Consider the following 15254-nt stretch of genomic DNA (forward strand, 5'->3'; position numbering starts at 1 on the left):
CGTTTATTCCCTGAGGCGCACGGCGCCGCTAAGCCCCGCCCCCTGCCGGCTCCCTGCCCGCCCCATCCGGTCATCGCCGCCTACTATCGCACACGGCTGCATGCGATCTGCGCACCCTATCTTTAGCATAGGGTGCGCAGATCGTGCGCTAGTAGGATTTTAACATGCGCTGCGCACTTTTGAAGGTGCGCCGGTGTGCGACGAACGCAGCATGTTGCATTTTGGCGCGCACGGCGCCCCTTCAAAAGTGTGCAGCGCACGCTAAAATCCTACTAGCGCACGGCCAGCGCACGATCTGCGCACCCTATGCTAAAGATAGGGTGCGCAGATCGCATGTAGCCGTGTGCGATAGTAGGCGGCGATGACCGGATGGGGCGGGCAGGGAGCCGGCAGGGGGCAGGCTTAGCGGCGCTGAGCGCTGCGTGGAAAATAAGCTAGTGTGAAACTAGCCTAACATTTAAAATATACAAATATAATGTAAAAATAGGAAACTGAATAAGATCTTGTAGTAAAAATTCCAAGGCTAGTTTACCGTCTGATACATTAACGATTCCTGTAACACTGCTTGCATGTTAGGGCCCCGTCACACATAGCGACGCACCAGCGATCCTGACAAAGATATGCCCTTGTCAGGATCTCTGGTGAGCTGCCAAACAGGCAGCTTCACCAGCGATCAGCACCAGCGACAGGAGGGTAACAAGCGACGCACGTCACTTAGTTACCCACTGTGTACCTTAGTTAACAGCGCCCTGATGCAGGGAGCTGGTAACCACGGTACACATCGGGTTTCTAAGCGCTGTGCGCCGCTTAGAAACCCTGTGTTTACCTTAATCCCCCGTCACACATAGCGATCTCTCTAGCGAGATCACTGCTGAGTCACAAGTTTTGTGTGTGACACTGACCAGAGACCGGCCCCGCTGATTGTCCTGGAATGGCCAGGACATTTTTTTTGATCGCAGGTCTCCCGCTGGCCAGCACGCATCGCTGCGTGTGACAGGCGGGAGACCAGCGATCAGCGATCTGGCGCTGGTAACAAAGGTAAACACAGGGTTTCTAAGCGGCGCTTAGAAACCCGATGTGTACCTTAGTTACCAGCGCGCTGGTGCAGGGAGCTGGTAACCAAGGTACACATCGGGTTTCTAAGTGCAGCGCGCCGCTTAGATACCCAATGTGTACCTTGGTTACCAGCTCCCTGCACCAGCGCGCTGGTAACTAAGGTACACAGTGGGTAACTAAGCGACGTGCGTCACTTGTTACCCACGTGTCGCTGGTGCTGATCGCTGGTGAAGCTGCCTGTTTGGCAGCTCACCAGCGATCATGTAGTGACACACCAGCGATCCTGACAAGGTCATATCATTTTCAGGATCGCTGGTGCGTCGCTAAGTGTGACGGGGCCCTTAGTTACCAGCGCCACATCTCTGATCGCCCGCCTGTCACATGCAGCGATGCGTGCTGGCCAGCGGGAGACCAGCGATCAAAAAATGTCCTGGCCATTCCAGGACGATCAGCGATAACCGGCAGGGGGGCCGGTCGCTGGTCAGTGTCACCCACAGCGATCTCGCTGGTGAGATCGCTGTTACGTCACAAAACTTGTGACTCAGCAGCGATCTCGCTAGCGAGATCGTTATGTGTGACGGGGGCTTAACTCTGCTACCTCTTGCACTGGTTTACTATGCACAGAGTCATGTCTCTTGTCTTTCCATTGGCAGATCCCTAAACAGTCCTGACACTTGTTTTTTTCTTTTTTTTTAGAACAGTGGAACATTGTGCTGCTTTCTCCTTCTTCCTCACTTCTTCCAGTCGTATGACGCTGGAGCACGTGAGTTGAGCTGTGTGAGTGGTGGAACGTCAGCGCTGAGTGACATGTCAAGCAGGCAGAGTGTAATATAGCCATGCATGACTTTACTGCATCATCAAGCACACGATCCTTCTGTGCTCTCAAGAGATGTGAAGTCTTGGGATACATCAGCATTCTTATAACGCTTGTCCTGGAATTTTTCAGAACTTAATACCGGCTGATTCAGAACAGCAGCCATACGGCAACTGTGTAAGACAACAACTGCCAATCAATGACTGGAAACAGTTAAAGGCATTTGGTTAAGAAATCCATAAGAAATTTAAATATTCTATTAGGGAACTTTAAGTTAATAGAAATCCCCACTTAGAACCTTCATCCTAAAACCCACAATGGCTACAAAACACTATATTCCCATAATTCTTTTATTTAAAGGGTATAGACACCTTCAGAGATGAATTTTATTTAAATGTATTTAATTAATAAAATTGCACAAAGCTTCAGGCTGCAATCTTAAATTCTTCACTTATTTTCAAACCTCCTGATATGTAGTTTGCAGCCTGATCCAAGCTTTAGATTTTCCTCCCAGTAATACAGGTTGGATGTGAAGTTTCTTTGTGAATTCAGGGTGGTGCTGTGTTCAATAGCTAATATATCAGCACAGCTTCTATCCTCCACTTATTTCTTTCTCATGTGCTATCTTGCACATCTACAGCTTGTTTTCTCTGCCCTCCATGAAGCAGTAAATGCTATCTCACCTCTCCAGCTTGTGGAAATCTCCCTCCTGCTCTCTCTCTAACAATGAAAGGAGGGAGAGCAGAAGTAGTAATCAGAACCAAGAGCTTTGATGGATTTGTATCTTTCTTTTGCAGAGCATTTAAAGGGAATATGTCAGTAGGATCAACCCTCCTAAGCTATCTATATGTCAATATAGGTCATAGAAAATTGAATAATATTTTACCTTGACATCTGTGATCTGTGGTTTGGGTAGCCCCCTCATAGGATAAAAAGTAGGGCATAAAGTAGCCCCCTCATAGAATATAATGTAGCTTCCTTCATGGAATATGATGCAGCCCCCCTCATAGAATATAATGCAGCCCTCCTCATAGGGTATAATGCATCCCCCCACAAAATATAATGCAACCCCTCAAAAGGTATAGTGCAGCCTCCCATGGAATATAATGTAGCCCTGTCATAGGGTGTAATGCAGCCCCCTCATATAGTATAATGCAGCCCCTCCACAGAATATAATGTACCCCCTCAGAGTATAATGCAACCCCCTCACAAGGTATAATGCAGCCCCCCATAGAATATACTGTAGCCCCCTCATAGGGCATAATGCAGCCCCCCTCATATAGTATAGTGTAGCTCCCCCAGAATATAATGTAGCCCCGAGAGAATAATGCCGCCCCCCACAGAATATAATGTAGCCCCCCTCATAAAGTATAACGCAGCCCCCTCATATAGTATAATGCGGTCCCCCTCATAAGATATAATGCAGCCCCTCATAGGGTATAATGCTGCCCCCTTATAGGGTATAATGCAGCCCCCTCATATAGTATAATGCAGCTCCCCTCATAGGGTATAATGCAGCCCCCCTCCACCTCCATCATTGTTCTCCCCCTTCACCCCATCATTGTCCTCATCAACACCTCCATCATTGCCTTCTCACCCACCACCCCTATCATTGCACTTTCCACCACCTCCATCATTGCTTTCTCTCTCACTACCCCATCATTGCCCATTCCACATCTCCATCATTTCCCCTTCCCCCACTACCACCATCTTTATCTTTTCCACCACAACCATCATTGCCTTCTCCCCCAACACTCCATCATTGCCCTTTCCACAACGTCCATTATTGCCTCCCCGACCACTCCCATCATTGCCCTCCCCATCTCCTCCATCATTGTCTTCTCCCCCATCACCCCATCATTGCCCATTCCAACATCTGCATCATTGCCTCCCCCACCACCACAATCATTGTCCTTTCCACCACAACCATCATTGCCTTCTCCCCCACCACCTCTGTTCCTATCTCCTGCTCCTCTCTACATAGACTTCAATATGCCTTGTATTCAGTGAACAGCCAGTCCATCTTGTTCCAAGGAAGCATGTTTTTTTTCTGAGTGGATAATGAGTTCAGGAGATGGGAGGAGAGGAAAAAAGCATTTAATAAAACCCTCCATACACTTTAGATAATTATCGACCTACAACTATCCATCCCAACTCCCCTAAGCACTGAAACACTTGACTTTTCCCAATCGCTCTTGTGTTCTTTATGAGAGAGTTGCTGCCAGACTCTTCTTGCAGAGGCTTATCTCCAGAGAATAAGAGATCCAAAAGGCCAGATCCTTTTCTCCCCCGACATCATCGGTTGCAGGAGGGTTGGATGCCATCATATATATTAGACTGTTGGGCAATAGACATCAATTGAGCATTAGCTCTGTTGATGTGGCGTGACTGTCGACGTCATGCTGATTGACAGCCGGCTTCCCACTGCCTAATAGCTGGGAGTCGGCTGTCAATCAGCATGACATCAGCAGTCAGGCCCCATTGAGAGCAGCCAGGAAGAGGAAGAGCTAATGACGGTAGCTGCGATCACTGACCGGTAGAACAGACAAGTAGTTAGCAACTACCTGCCTGTTTTTAGGCCTATAGTAAAAAAAAAAAATAATCCAGGATAAATCGTTTAAGTAAAGGAAAAAGTAAAATTCTTTAATAATTTTTTTTCCATAAGTTTCTTTGAATTGGCTTTTACTATTTTTGTTTTGCAAAGATTATTGAATGTGCAGTTGCCATTTAAACTAAATACTCTAAAGTTCCATGTACTGAACCTTTATGAAAAAATAAATGAAATATAAAGATTTTTTTTAACACGTACTCTTAGCTATTGCCAAAGCAAATTTGTCATTTTCCAATTCTCTTGTCCACAATGACCCTCTAATATAGTCAGGCTGCGATGGCTGATAGATGCCTGCCTAAGAATCTGTCTAAGTGGCATGTGCCGTAATTCTTTCCGACTATTATAGCAGTAGTGGTCCGTCCAGCATTGTAGCCATATGGACTACATAGACACAAGTGCAAGTAAAAATTCTAATTTAAGAGCCCACCAGCCGCCTTTCTGCTCTGCTCACCATCTGGACCATACAGTGAAGGACAGTGTACCTTGGGCAGATGCCAAAGCTCCTGCCAGCATGAACCCTAAAGTACATAGCCCCTTCTGCAGGCCTGTGATTGTCAGTTTCAGAGCAGGTTAGACAGCAATGCAACTTAAGCTTCTTACTTGTATTAATCACTTTGAGACTTCCCGTGCAGTCTGTTCCCTGCTACTAACTGTAGATAGAGCTAACATAGCATACAAACTGTGTAGACAGAAATTAGAATTTTGCATGTTATCCTTAAAGGCTGTGGACACAATTGTCATGGAAAAAAATATGTTCATGTTAGTGGTTACATTTAGGTAATAAAATTGCACTAAGTTTCAGCCCGCAACCCTCATTCCTCCAGTCATTTTCAGACCCTTTGAAAAGCAGCTTAAAGCCTGATACATTAGTAAAATTGCACTAAGTTTCAGGCTGCAATCTTCATTTCTTCACTCCTTTTCAAACCTCTTGATATGCAGTTTGTAGCCTGATCCAAGCTTTAGATTTTCCTCCCAGTAATATAGGCTGGATGTGACATTTCTTTGTGAATTTAGGATTCTGTTGTCTCCATTATCTAATATAACAGCACGGCTGCTATTTCTGAAGTTATTTCCTCCCCATGTACTTTCCTAATGTTCTATTACTTGTTTTATCTGCCCTCCCTGAGACTGTAAATGCTTTCTCAATTCACCAGCATATGGAAATCTCTATTCAGGGAGAAGTCGGAACCAGGGGCTTTGAGGAATCTGTATCTTTTTTTTCAGAGCATATAAAGAGTATCTGTTAGTAGGAGTCACCCTCCTAAGCCATCTATATGGGCAAGCAGGTCATGAAACATTGTACCAATGATACCTTGATATTTGTGATCCGATGTCCTACTACAGAGAAATACAACTTATAGACTTTTCTCTTGTGGGAGTGTTTCTCCCAGTAATATTGGAAATATATGAGATCTGTGTCTTTCCATTAGCTTATATATCAGCACAGCTTCTATCCTGCACTTATTTCCTCTTCATGTGCCTTCTTCCTTGTCTTCTCTCCCCTGAGGCTGCACATGCTTTCTCCCCTCTCCACACTGTGGAAATCAGTGTACAATCCCCTTTTTCTTGATATCTCTAAGTCTGAGAAGAGAGGAAGGGACAGCAGAAAGTGCATTCAGAACCAGTAGCAGGAGTTCGACAGCTTTCTATCTTTTTTCAGAGAACTCAGCTAGATTAAGGACTTAAAGATACTCTGCGGGTGAAACAAGGTAGAAAATGTTTAATGAAAACTATCTAAAAAGTTGCTTAATCTTCACTTTAAGAAGCAAATAAATCTCAAGGGTTCCTCGCTAATCTGCGCAACAAAGGGGCTGTGTTTCACCACTATATTTCCTGACACAGCGCTATTATTTATATCTATTAGAGTAATACAGTATGTGTGTGCTATGTGACACATTGGCATATAAAACATATATTAATCACATTTTTTTTATGTAGAATTTTGCAACTAATTTGTGTATTGCTCCAATGCATAAAAATCTTCTACCATTTTGTGTACACAGCTCCTATGCAGACCAATGTGGTGTCATTGTTTTAAACCATGAACAAATCTGTGCACGTGGCCTTATCCCACAGTCAATACCCGCTCTCCTCCTACAGGCAGGGCGGTATTGGTATAACTCTTCCTGAGAATGCCACTAATGTGCAACCGTCCACAGCGTACCCTGACCGATAAAAATCTGCTCTCTCCAAACTGTAAGGTGTTTCCTCAGAGGAAGTTTTGGATGCTCCAACAAACATGAACTCACCGACAGAAATCTGACATATCACATTACTTTGCAGTGTCTGTGTGCTGTATGAGCAGACACAGTGGTTATCATTGATGATTGCTTCACTGCAGACACTAGTACAACTCCAACCGAGACGCCATCTGCGTGGACTATCGCTTCCAGGTACGTACGCGCGTCTGCTGAGATCTCTACATATAATGGCAGATTAGTACTATGTGTTCTGGTCGGGGTTACTGAAATTGCAGGATATGGAAAGATCCGTTTTGGTAGCGACTGATATTAAACTGATGATAGATTGATAGATAATAGATGGATAATAAATAGATAATAGATAGATGGGTAATAGATAGATGATAGAGAGATAATAGATAGATGATAGAGAGATAATAGGTAGATAAATAATAGATAGATAGATAATGGATAGATAATAGCTAGATGATAGATAGAGAGATAATAGATAGATAAATAATAGATAGATGATTGCTAGATAGATAATAGATAGATGGGTAATAGATAGATAGATGATAGAGAGATAATAGATAGATGATAGAGAGATAATAGATAGATGATAGAGAGATAATAGATGATAGAGAGATAATAGGTAGATAAATAATAGATAGATAGATAATAGCTAGATGATAGATAGAGAGATAATAGATGATTGCTAGATAGATAATAGATAGATAATGGATAGATAGATAAATAGATAATATATAGATGATAGATAGATAATAGACAGATAATAGATGATAGATAGAGAGATAATAGATAGCTATATAGATACAGAGGTTGGACAAAATAATGGAAACACCTAACGTTTTGGCATCATAGCCTTCGAACATGTTATAAACATGCAAACCGTGACATATGGTAATGTTTTGTAGTTGATTATTTGTGTTATGTGATATGTAAATTATCTGTTTGTTTTGCAGAATTGTAAGAACATTGATGAGAACCCGATACCAATGGCAGACCTCTCTGATTTTCAAAGAGTCCAAATTGTTGGTGCTCGTATGGCAGGCGCTAGTGTAACAGAAAGTGCCCGAATGCTTGGCGTGTCAAGAGGTACTGTCTCCAAAGGAATGACTGCGTTTGAAAGAGAAGGAACAATGTCCGCAGCAAAGCACAGGTCCGGCCGAAAGTCGAAGTTGACTGAGAGAGACTGTCGGACTCTAAAGCAAATTGTGAGAGAGGATCGCAAGACCACGGCTCCGAAAATCACTGCTGAGCTCATTGAACACCTACAGAACCCAGTTTCCACGAAAACTGTTCATCGGGAGCTGCACAAATCTGGATTCCACGGAAAAGCTGCAATTCGAAAACCGCTGCTCTCAATGACAAATGTTTCCAAGCGTTTAGAGTGGTGTATAAACCTCCAGAATTGGTCCCTCGAGCAGTGGAAACATGTGATATTCTCAGACGAATCATCGTTCACCCTTTTTCCGACCTCCGGCGGAGTGTACTGTACGTTTGGAGACAGCTGAAAGAAGCATTCCATCCAGACTGCCTTCTCCCAACCGTAAAACATGGCGGAGGTTCTGTGATGATCGGGGGTGCTATTTCATGGAGATCCACCAGGCCAATGATATCCCTTCATGGAAGAATTAACAGCCGCGATTATTTAGGCATTTTGGGCGACCAAGTGCATCCTATGGTTCAAGCACTGTTCCCGGAGGGGAACGCTATCTTTCAGGTTGATAATGCACCAATTCATACAGCTAGAATAGTTCAAGCATGGCACGAGGAACATTGTAATGAAGTTGAGCCTCTCATCTGACCCCCACAATCCCCAGACCTCAACATTATTGAGCATTTATGGCCGATTTTAGAGATTCAAGTTAGACGTCGATTTCCGCCGCCATCGTCGCTCAAAGAACTGGAGGGTGGAAACAATTCACACCTTGTATGAATCCATACCTCGGAGAATTGAGGCTGCAATCGCCGCAAAAGGTGGACCTACACCATATTAAACTAACTTTTGTGGATGTTTCCAGGTGTTTCCATTATTTTGTCCAACCCCTTTAGATATTTACATCGGCAACAGCGATGATAATGTGTGCAAACTGTAAAGCGCTGAAGGAAATGTTAGCGTTATTTAAAAAATAAAAATTATTATTATTGATAGATAGAAAGATAGATAATAGAAAGATCAATAGATGATAGATAGATACAGTGGGGCAAAAAAGTATTTAGTCAGTCAGCAATAGTGCAAGTTCCACCACTTAAAAAGTATATACTACATGCATGCTACATACATACTACATGCTACATGCATGCTACATACATACTACATATATACTACATGCATGCTACATACATACTACATGCTACATACATACTACATACATACTACATACATACTACATGCATGCTACATACATGCTACATGCTACATACTACATACATACTACATATATACTACATGCATGCTACATACATACTACATGCTACATGCATGCTACATACATACTACATATATACTACATGCATGCTACATACATACTACATGCTACATACATACTACATACATACTACATACATGCTACATACATACTACATGCTACATGCATGCTACATACATACTACATGCTACATACATACTACATATATACTACATGCATGCTACATACAGTGGGGAAAAAAAGTATTTAGTCAGTCAGCAATAGTGCAAGTTCCTCCACTTAAAAAGATGAGAGGCGTCTGTAATTTACATCATAGGTAGACCTCAACTATGGGAGACAAACTGAGAAAAAAAATCCAGAAAATCACATTGTCTGTTTTTTTTTTCATTTTATTTGCATATTATGGTGGAAAATAAGTATTTGGTCAGAAACAAAATTTCATCTCAATACTTTGTGATATATCCTTTGTTGGCAATGACAGAGGTCAAACGTTTTCTGTAAGTCTTCACAAGGTTGCCACACACTGTTGTTGGTATGTTGGCCCATTCCTCCATGCAGATCTCCTCTAGAGCAGTGATGTTTTTGGCTTTTCGCTTGGCAACACGGACTTTCAACTCCCTCCAAAGGTTTTCTATAGGGTTGAGATCTGGAGACTGGCTAGGCCACTCCAGGACCTTGAAATGCTTCTTACGAAGCCACTCCTTCATTGCCCTGGCGGTGTGCTTTGGATCATTGTCATGTTGAAAGACCCAGCCACGTTTCATCATCAATGCCCTTGCTGATGGAAGGAGGTTTGCACTCAAAATCTCACGATACATGGCCCCATTCATTCTTTCATGTACCCGGATCAGTCGTCCTGGCCCCTTTGCAGAGAAACAACCCCAAAGCATGATGTTTCCACCACCATGCTTTACAGTAGGTATGGTGTTTGATGGATGCAACTCGGTATTCTTTTTCCTCCAAACACGACAAGTTGTGTTTCTACCAAACAGTTCCAGTTTGGTTTCATCAGACCATAGGACATTCTCCCAAAACTCCTCTGGATCATCCAAATGCTCTCTAGCAAACTTCAGACGGGCCCGGACATGTACAGGCTTAAGCAGTGGGACACGTCTGGCACTGCAGGATCTGAGTCCATGGTGGCGTAGTGTGTTACTTATGGTAGGCCTTGTTACATTGGTCCCAGCTCTCTGCAGTTCATTCACTAGGTCCCCCCGCGTGGTTCTGGGATTTTTGCTCACCGTTCTTGTGATCATTCTGACCCCACGGGGTGGGATTTTGCGTGGAGCACCAGATCGAGGGAGATTATCAGTGGTCTTGTATGTCTTCCATTTTCTAATTATTGCTCCCACAGTTGATTTCTTCACTCCAAGCTGGTTGGCTATTGCAGATTCAGTCTTCCCAGCCTGGTGCAGGGCTACAATTTTGTTTCTGGTGTCCTTTGACAGCTCTTTGGTCTTCACCATAGTGGAGTTTGGAGTCAGACTGTTTGAGGGTGTGCACAGGTGTCTTTTTATACTGATAACAAGTTTAAACAGGTGCCATTACTACAGGTAATGAGTGGAGGAAAGAGGAGACTCTTAAAGAAGAAGTTACAGGTCTGTGAGAGCCAGAAATCTTGATTGCTTGTTTCTGACCAAATACTTATTTTCCACCATAATATGCAAATAAAAGGAAAAAAAAACAGACAATGTGATTTTCTGGATTTTTTTTTTCTCAGTTTGTCTCCCATAGTTGAGGTCTACCTATGATGTAAATTACAGACGCCTCTCATCTTTTTAAGTGGTGGAACTTGCACTATTGCTGACTGACTAAATACTTTTTTGCCCCACTGTAGATAGATAGATAGAGGGATAATAGATAGATAGATAACAGAAAGATCAATAGATAATAGATAGATGATAGATAGATGATAGATAGATAAATGATATATAGATAGATAACAGAAAGATCAATAGATAATAGATAGATAATAGATCTGATTGATCACATCAATAAATATTTGTATGTGCACCCTCAACACTTCTTGAGAAAGGCTCATTGTAGTCCCTTTTGTATTTTTGAAAATGTTGGAGTGCTGCCTCTTTTTTCTGAATTTAGATCTGAATAGATAGATAGATAGAATGATGACAGGCATTAGATAGATAAAAAATAGAAAGATAGATAATATGAGATTATACATATGAAATAGACATATTATAAAAGATAGATATAACAGAAGTATTTGACACACTGCCATTTTTGGAAGTTTTCCCACCTACAAAGAATGGAGAGGTCTGTAATTTTTCTTGTAGGTACACTTCCAGTTTGAGAGACAGAATCTAAAAGAATATCCAGAAAATTACATTGTATGGTTTTTTACATAATTAAATTGCATTTATTACATGAAATAAAGTTTGATCACCTACCAACCAGCAAGAATTCTGGCTCTCACACACCTGCTAGTATTTTTAAGTAGCCCTTCTACTCTGCACTCATTACCTGTATTAACTGCTCCTATTTGAACTCATTACCTTTATAAAAGACACCTGTCCACACACTCAGTCACACTCCAACCTCTCCACCATGGCCAAGATCAAAGAGCTGTCTATGGACACCAAGGACAAAATTGTAGACTTGTACAAGGCTGGGAAGGGCTACAGGTCAATAGGCAAGCAGCTTGGTGACAAAGCAACAACTTTTGGCACAACTATTAGAAAATGGAAAAAATACAAGATAACTGTCAATCTTCCTTGGTCTGAGGTTCCTTGTAAGGTCTCGATGATTCTGAGAAAGGTCTAAAATCAGCCTAGAATGACATGGAGGGACCTAGTCAATTACCTGAAGAGAGTGGTGACCGCAGTCTCAAACATTACCGTTAGTATCACATTATGCCGTCATGAATTAAAATCCTGCAGGGCAAGCATGGCCCCCCTTCTCATGCCAGCACATGTCCAGGCCTGTTTGAAGCTTGCCAAAAACCATTTGGATGACCCAGAGGAGGCATGGGAGAAGGTCATGTGTCAGATGAAACCAAAATAGAACTTATTGGATCAACTCCACTCGCCGTGTTTGTAGGAAGAAGAATTAGTGCAATGCCAAAAACACCTTCCCAACCATGGAGCATGGTGGAGGCAACATCATACTTTGAGGATGCTTTTCTGCAAATGGGACAGGATGACTGCACTGTATTGAAGGGAGAATGAATTGCAAGTTTTTGCCCAATAGCCTCCTTCCCTTGTAAGAGCATTGAAGATGGGTCATAGCTGGATCTTCCAGCATGACAATGACCTGAAATAAACAGCCAGTGCAACTAAGAAGTGGCTCCATAAGAAGCATTTCAAGGTCCTGGAGTGGCCTAGCAAGTCTCCAGACCTCAACCTAACAGAAAATCTTTAGAGGGAGCTGAAACTCTTTGTCATCTGACTGCCCACCAACTGAAAGCTGAAAGATCTAGAGAAGATCTGTATGTAGGTGTGGGCCCAAATCCCTGCTGCAGTGTGTGCAAACTTGGTCAAGTTCTGTTTTTCTATTATATCAAATACTTATTTAATGCAATAAAATGCAAATTATTCATGTAAAAATCATGCAATGGGATTTTCTGTTTTTTTTTAAGATTCTGTTTCTTACAAGTGAGGTATAGCTACAATAAAAATTACAGATCTCTCTATTCTTTATCGGTGGTATGGGGACATGGATATTGCCCCACAGCCTACAAATAGCAGCCCGCAGCTGCCCAGAAAAGGCACATTAATTAGATGCGCCAATTCTGGCGCTTTGCCCGACTCTTCCCACTTGCCCTCTAGCGGTGGCAAGTGGGGTTCATATTTGTGGGGTTGATGTCACCTTTGTATTGTCAGGTGACATCAAGCCCACGGATTACTAATACAGAAGCATCTATAAGACACCTCTCCATTACTAATCCTATAGTTATATGGTAAATAAAGACACAGCCAGAATAAAGTATTTTATTAGAAATAAAATAAAACAGGATTAGCAGTCCCATCAGCCGACACCAGTGACCGGAGGTGAACTTTATACCTCTGATCACAGCTGAGCGCTCACGCTGTCTTTTGACAGTGTGGGAACGGCGGGTCTCTGACCGGTGGTGATGATTTTACCGCCAATCAAAAGCGGTGTTTGCCGTGCTGTTATGCACGTGACAGCTTGGCAAACACTGTATGTTCGGGCCCCCTACTCAAGTGAATGTGATCCGGGTTCAGGTTTTGGTTCAGGTACTGTTCTGGTACCTGAACTTTTTGTAACCGTTCGGCCTAACCCGCCGGACCCGAACTTCCAGGTGTCCACCCATCTCTAGTCATGTAGTTACAACTGCAAAAGCGTCTTACTGGCTGTTGTAACTTGATCTAGGCTGCAGCTCTGTTAGGATGGCGAAGAAGTAGATGGGAAGGGAGTCCTCTGTCCTATCACACCTCAGTCCTCTCTGCTTCTAGAACATAACAACTCTGCAGGAGAAGTAAGTCTAAGTAATGCGTGTGACTATATGTGTCTGTAATGTATTTGTGATGTGCATGTGTGTAATAAGTGTGAATGTATGTATGTGCTATGTGTTTAATATGTACAGTATATGTGTAACAAGCATGAATATATAATGGCAGCAGGTGGTTAGAAGTGATCCTGTGTTCAAATCCCACCAAAGACAACATCTGAAAGGAGTCTGTATGTTCTCCTCGTGTTTGCTTGGGTTTCCTCCAGGACTTCAGATTCCTCTCACACTGCAAAGACATACTGATAGGGAATCTAGATTGTGAGCCCCGATGGGGACAGCGATGATAATGTCTGTAAAGCGCTGTGAAATATGATAGTGCTATGTGAGTAAAATAAAAGAAATATATATATATGTATGTGTTTAATGTACATGTATTTGTATTGTAATGTGTGTGCAATGTGTCTCTGTGTAATCAGTATGAATACATATATGTGTTTAATGTGTGTAAGTGTGCAACATGGATGAGTATATGTATGTGTTATGTGTTTAATGTGTGTGCAAATTGTACAAATATATGTGTGTGTATAATGTTTAGACCTGAAATGTGTGTACTGTGTATATGCATGTGCATACATAAATATTATAATGTATATATATACTGTATATTATGACAGTGAGGTCTGATGTTTAGTCAATGGATAAATAGATAATAGATGATAGATAGATATGGTAGGTAGATAGATAATAGATAGATAATAGATCAATAGATTAATAGATAGATTATTGATAGGTAATATCTAGATAGATCATAGATAGATGATAGATAGATAGATAGTAGATAGGTGATAGCTAGATAAATAGTAGATAGATGATAGATATATAATAGATGATAGATAGATACGGTAGGTAGATAGATAGATAATAGATCGATAGATTAATAGATATATTATAGATAGGTGATAGATAGATAATAGATAGATAAATAGTAGATAGATCATAGATAGATAATAGATAGATAGATAAATAGATAATAGATAGATGACAGATGATAGATAGATAGATGATAGATAGATAGATACTGTAGATAGATAGATACTGTAGATAGATAGATTTGAAACAGTTTTCTACGTATATGTTTTTAATGTTATTTTATAGATATTTCTGGCATAACCTTACCATTGTTAAAAGGGTAAATACCAGAATCCCATATTTCTTGTTGATGTCGCCTATTAAGAAGCATTTTTACTGTTTCCCTCGGAGATAACTTACCTTTCTATTTGACTCTATTGCTCTCTAGAGGAGCACAATCTCACTGTTAGTTTATTTGTGAGGGTGTTATGGAGGAGCATTATCCCTCTAATAGGGAGTAATGGTAGCGTCTGTCTTTTCGATGAACAGACACTGTCTCTCCCTGGCCTTTATTTGTAGAAATAGAACATAGAGAGGACAGGCAAAAAGTTGTCTCCGGTTCTAAAAGCCCCTTTCCCCTTGAATTAAGTCCGCTCTACGTGAGTGTCTATACAGTAAACTCGGCCTTGCTGTGTGTATGGAGGAGCTGAGAGAGATAGGAGTCGGCCAACAGGAATCTAATGTGCACAGGGAGCTTTAGTATAATCCAGTAATACCACCTTGGTGGCAATGTGACTCTCAGATGATCGATTGATTAAAGGGGTCACTTAAAGAAGACCTGTAACCAAGAAAAAACAATCCT

The 15254-nt window shown here is 41.9% G+C and overlaps 1 protein-coding gene across 5 annotated transcripts in view; it reads left to right on the forward strand.

The window, feature by feature from the left end:
- ESRRG (estrogen related receptor gamma) overlaps positions 1–15254 on the forward strand; it is a 1000720-nt gene that overhangs the window by 718469 nt on the left and 266997 nt on the right. For 4 of the 5 annotated variants that reach the window (XM_073553352.1, XM_073553347.1, XM_073553349.1 and 1 more), the window contains one exon: positions 1753–1819. The exons of the other annotated variant lie outside the window; for it this stretch is intronic. The gene's annotated coding sequence lies outside the window, so the exon portion shown is untranslated. The remainder of the gene's footprint in view (positions 1–1752; positions 1820–15254) is intronic. 5 annotated transcript variants of the gene reach the window in all.

The sequence above is a fragment of the Dendrobates tinctorius genome, unplaced genomic scaffold (assembly GCF_039654945.1).
Source record: "Dendrobates tinctorius isolate UK_male_01 unplaced genomic scaffold, ASM3965494v1 ptg000201l, whole genome shotgun sequence".
Taxonomy (NCBI): domain Eukaryota; kingdom Metazoa; phylum Chordata; class Amphibia; order Anura; family Dendrobatidae; genus Dendrobates; species Dendrobates tinctorius.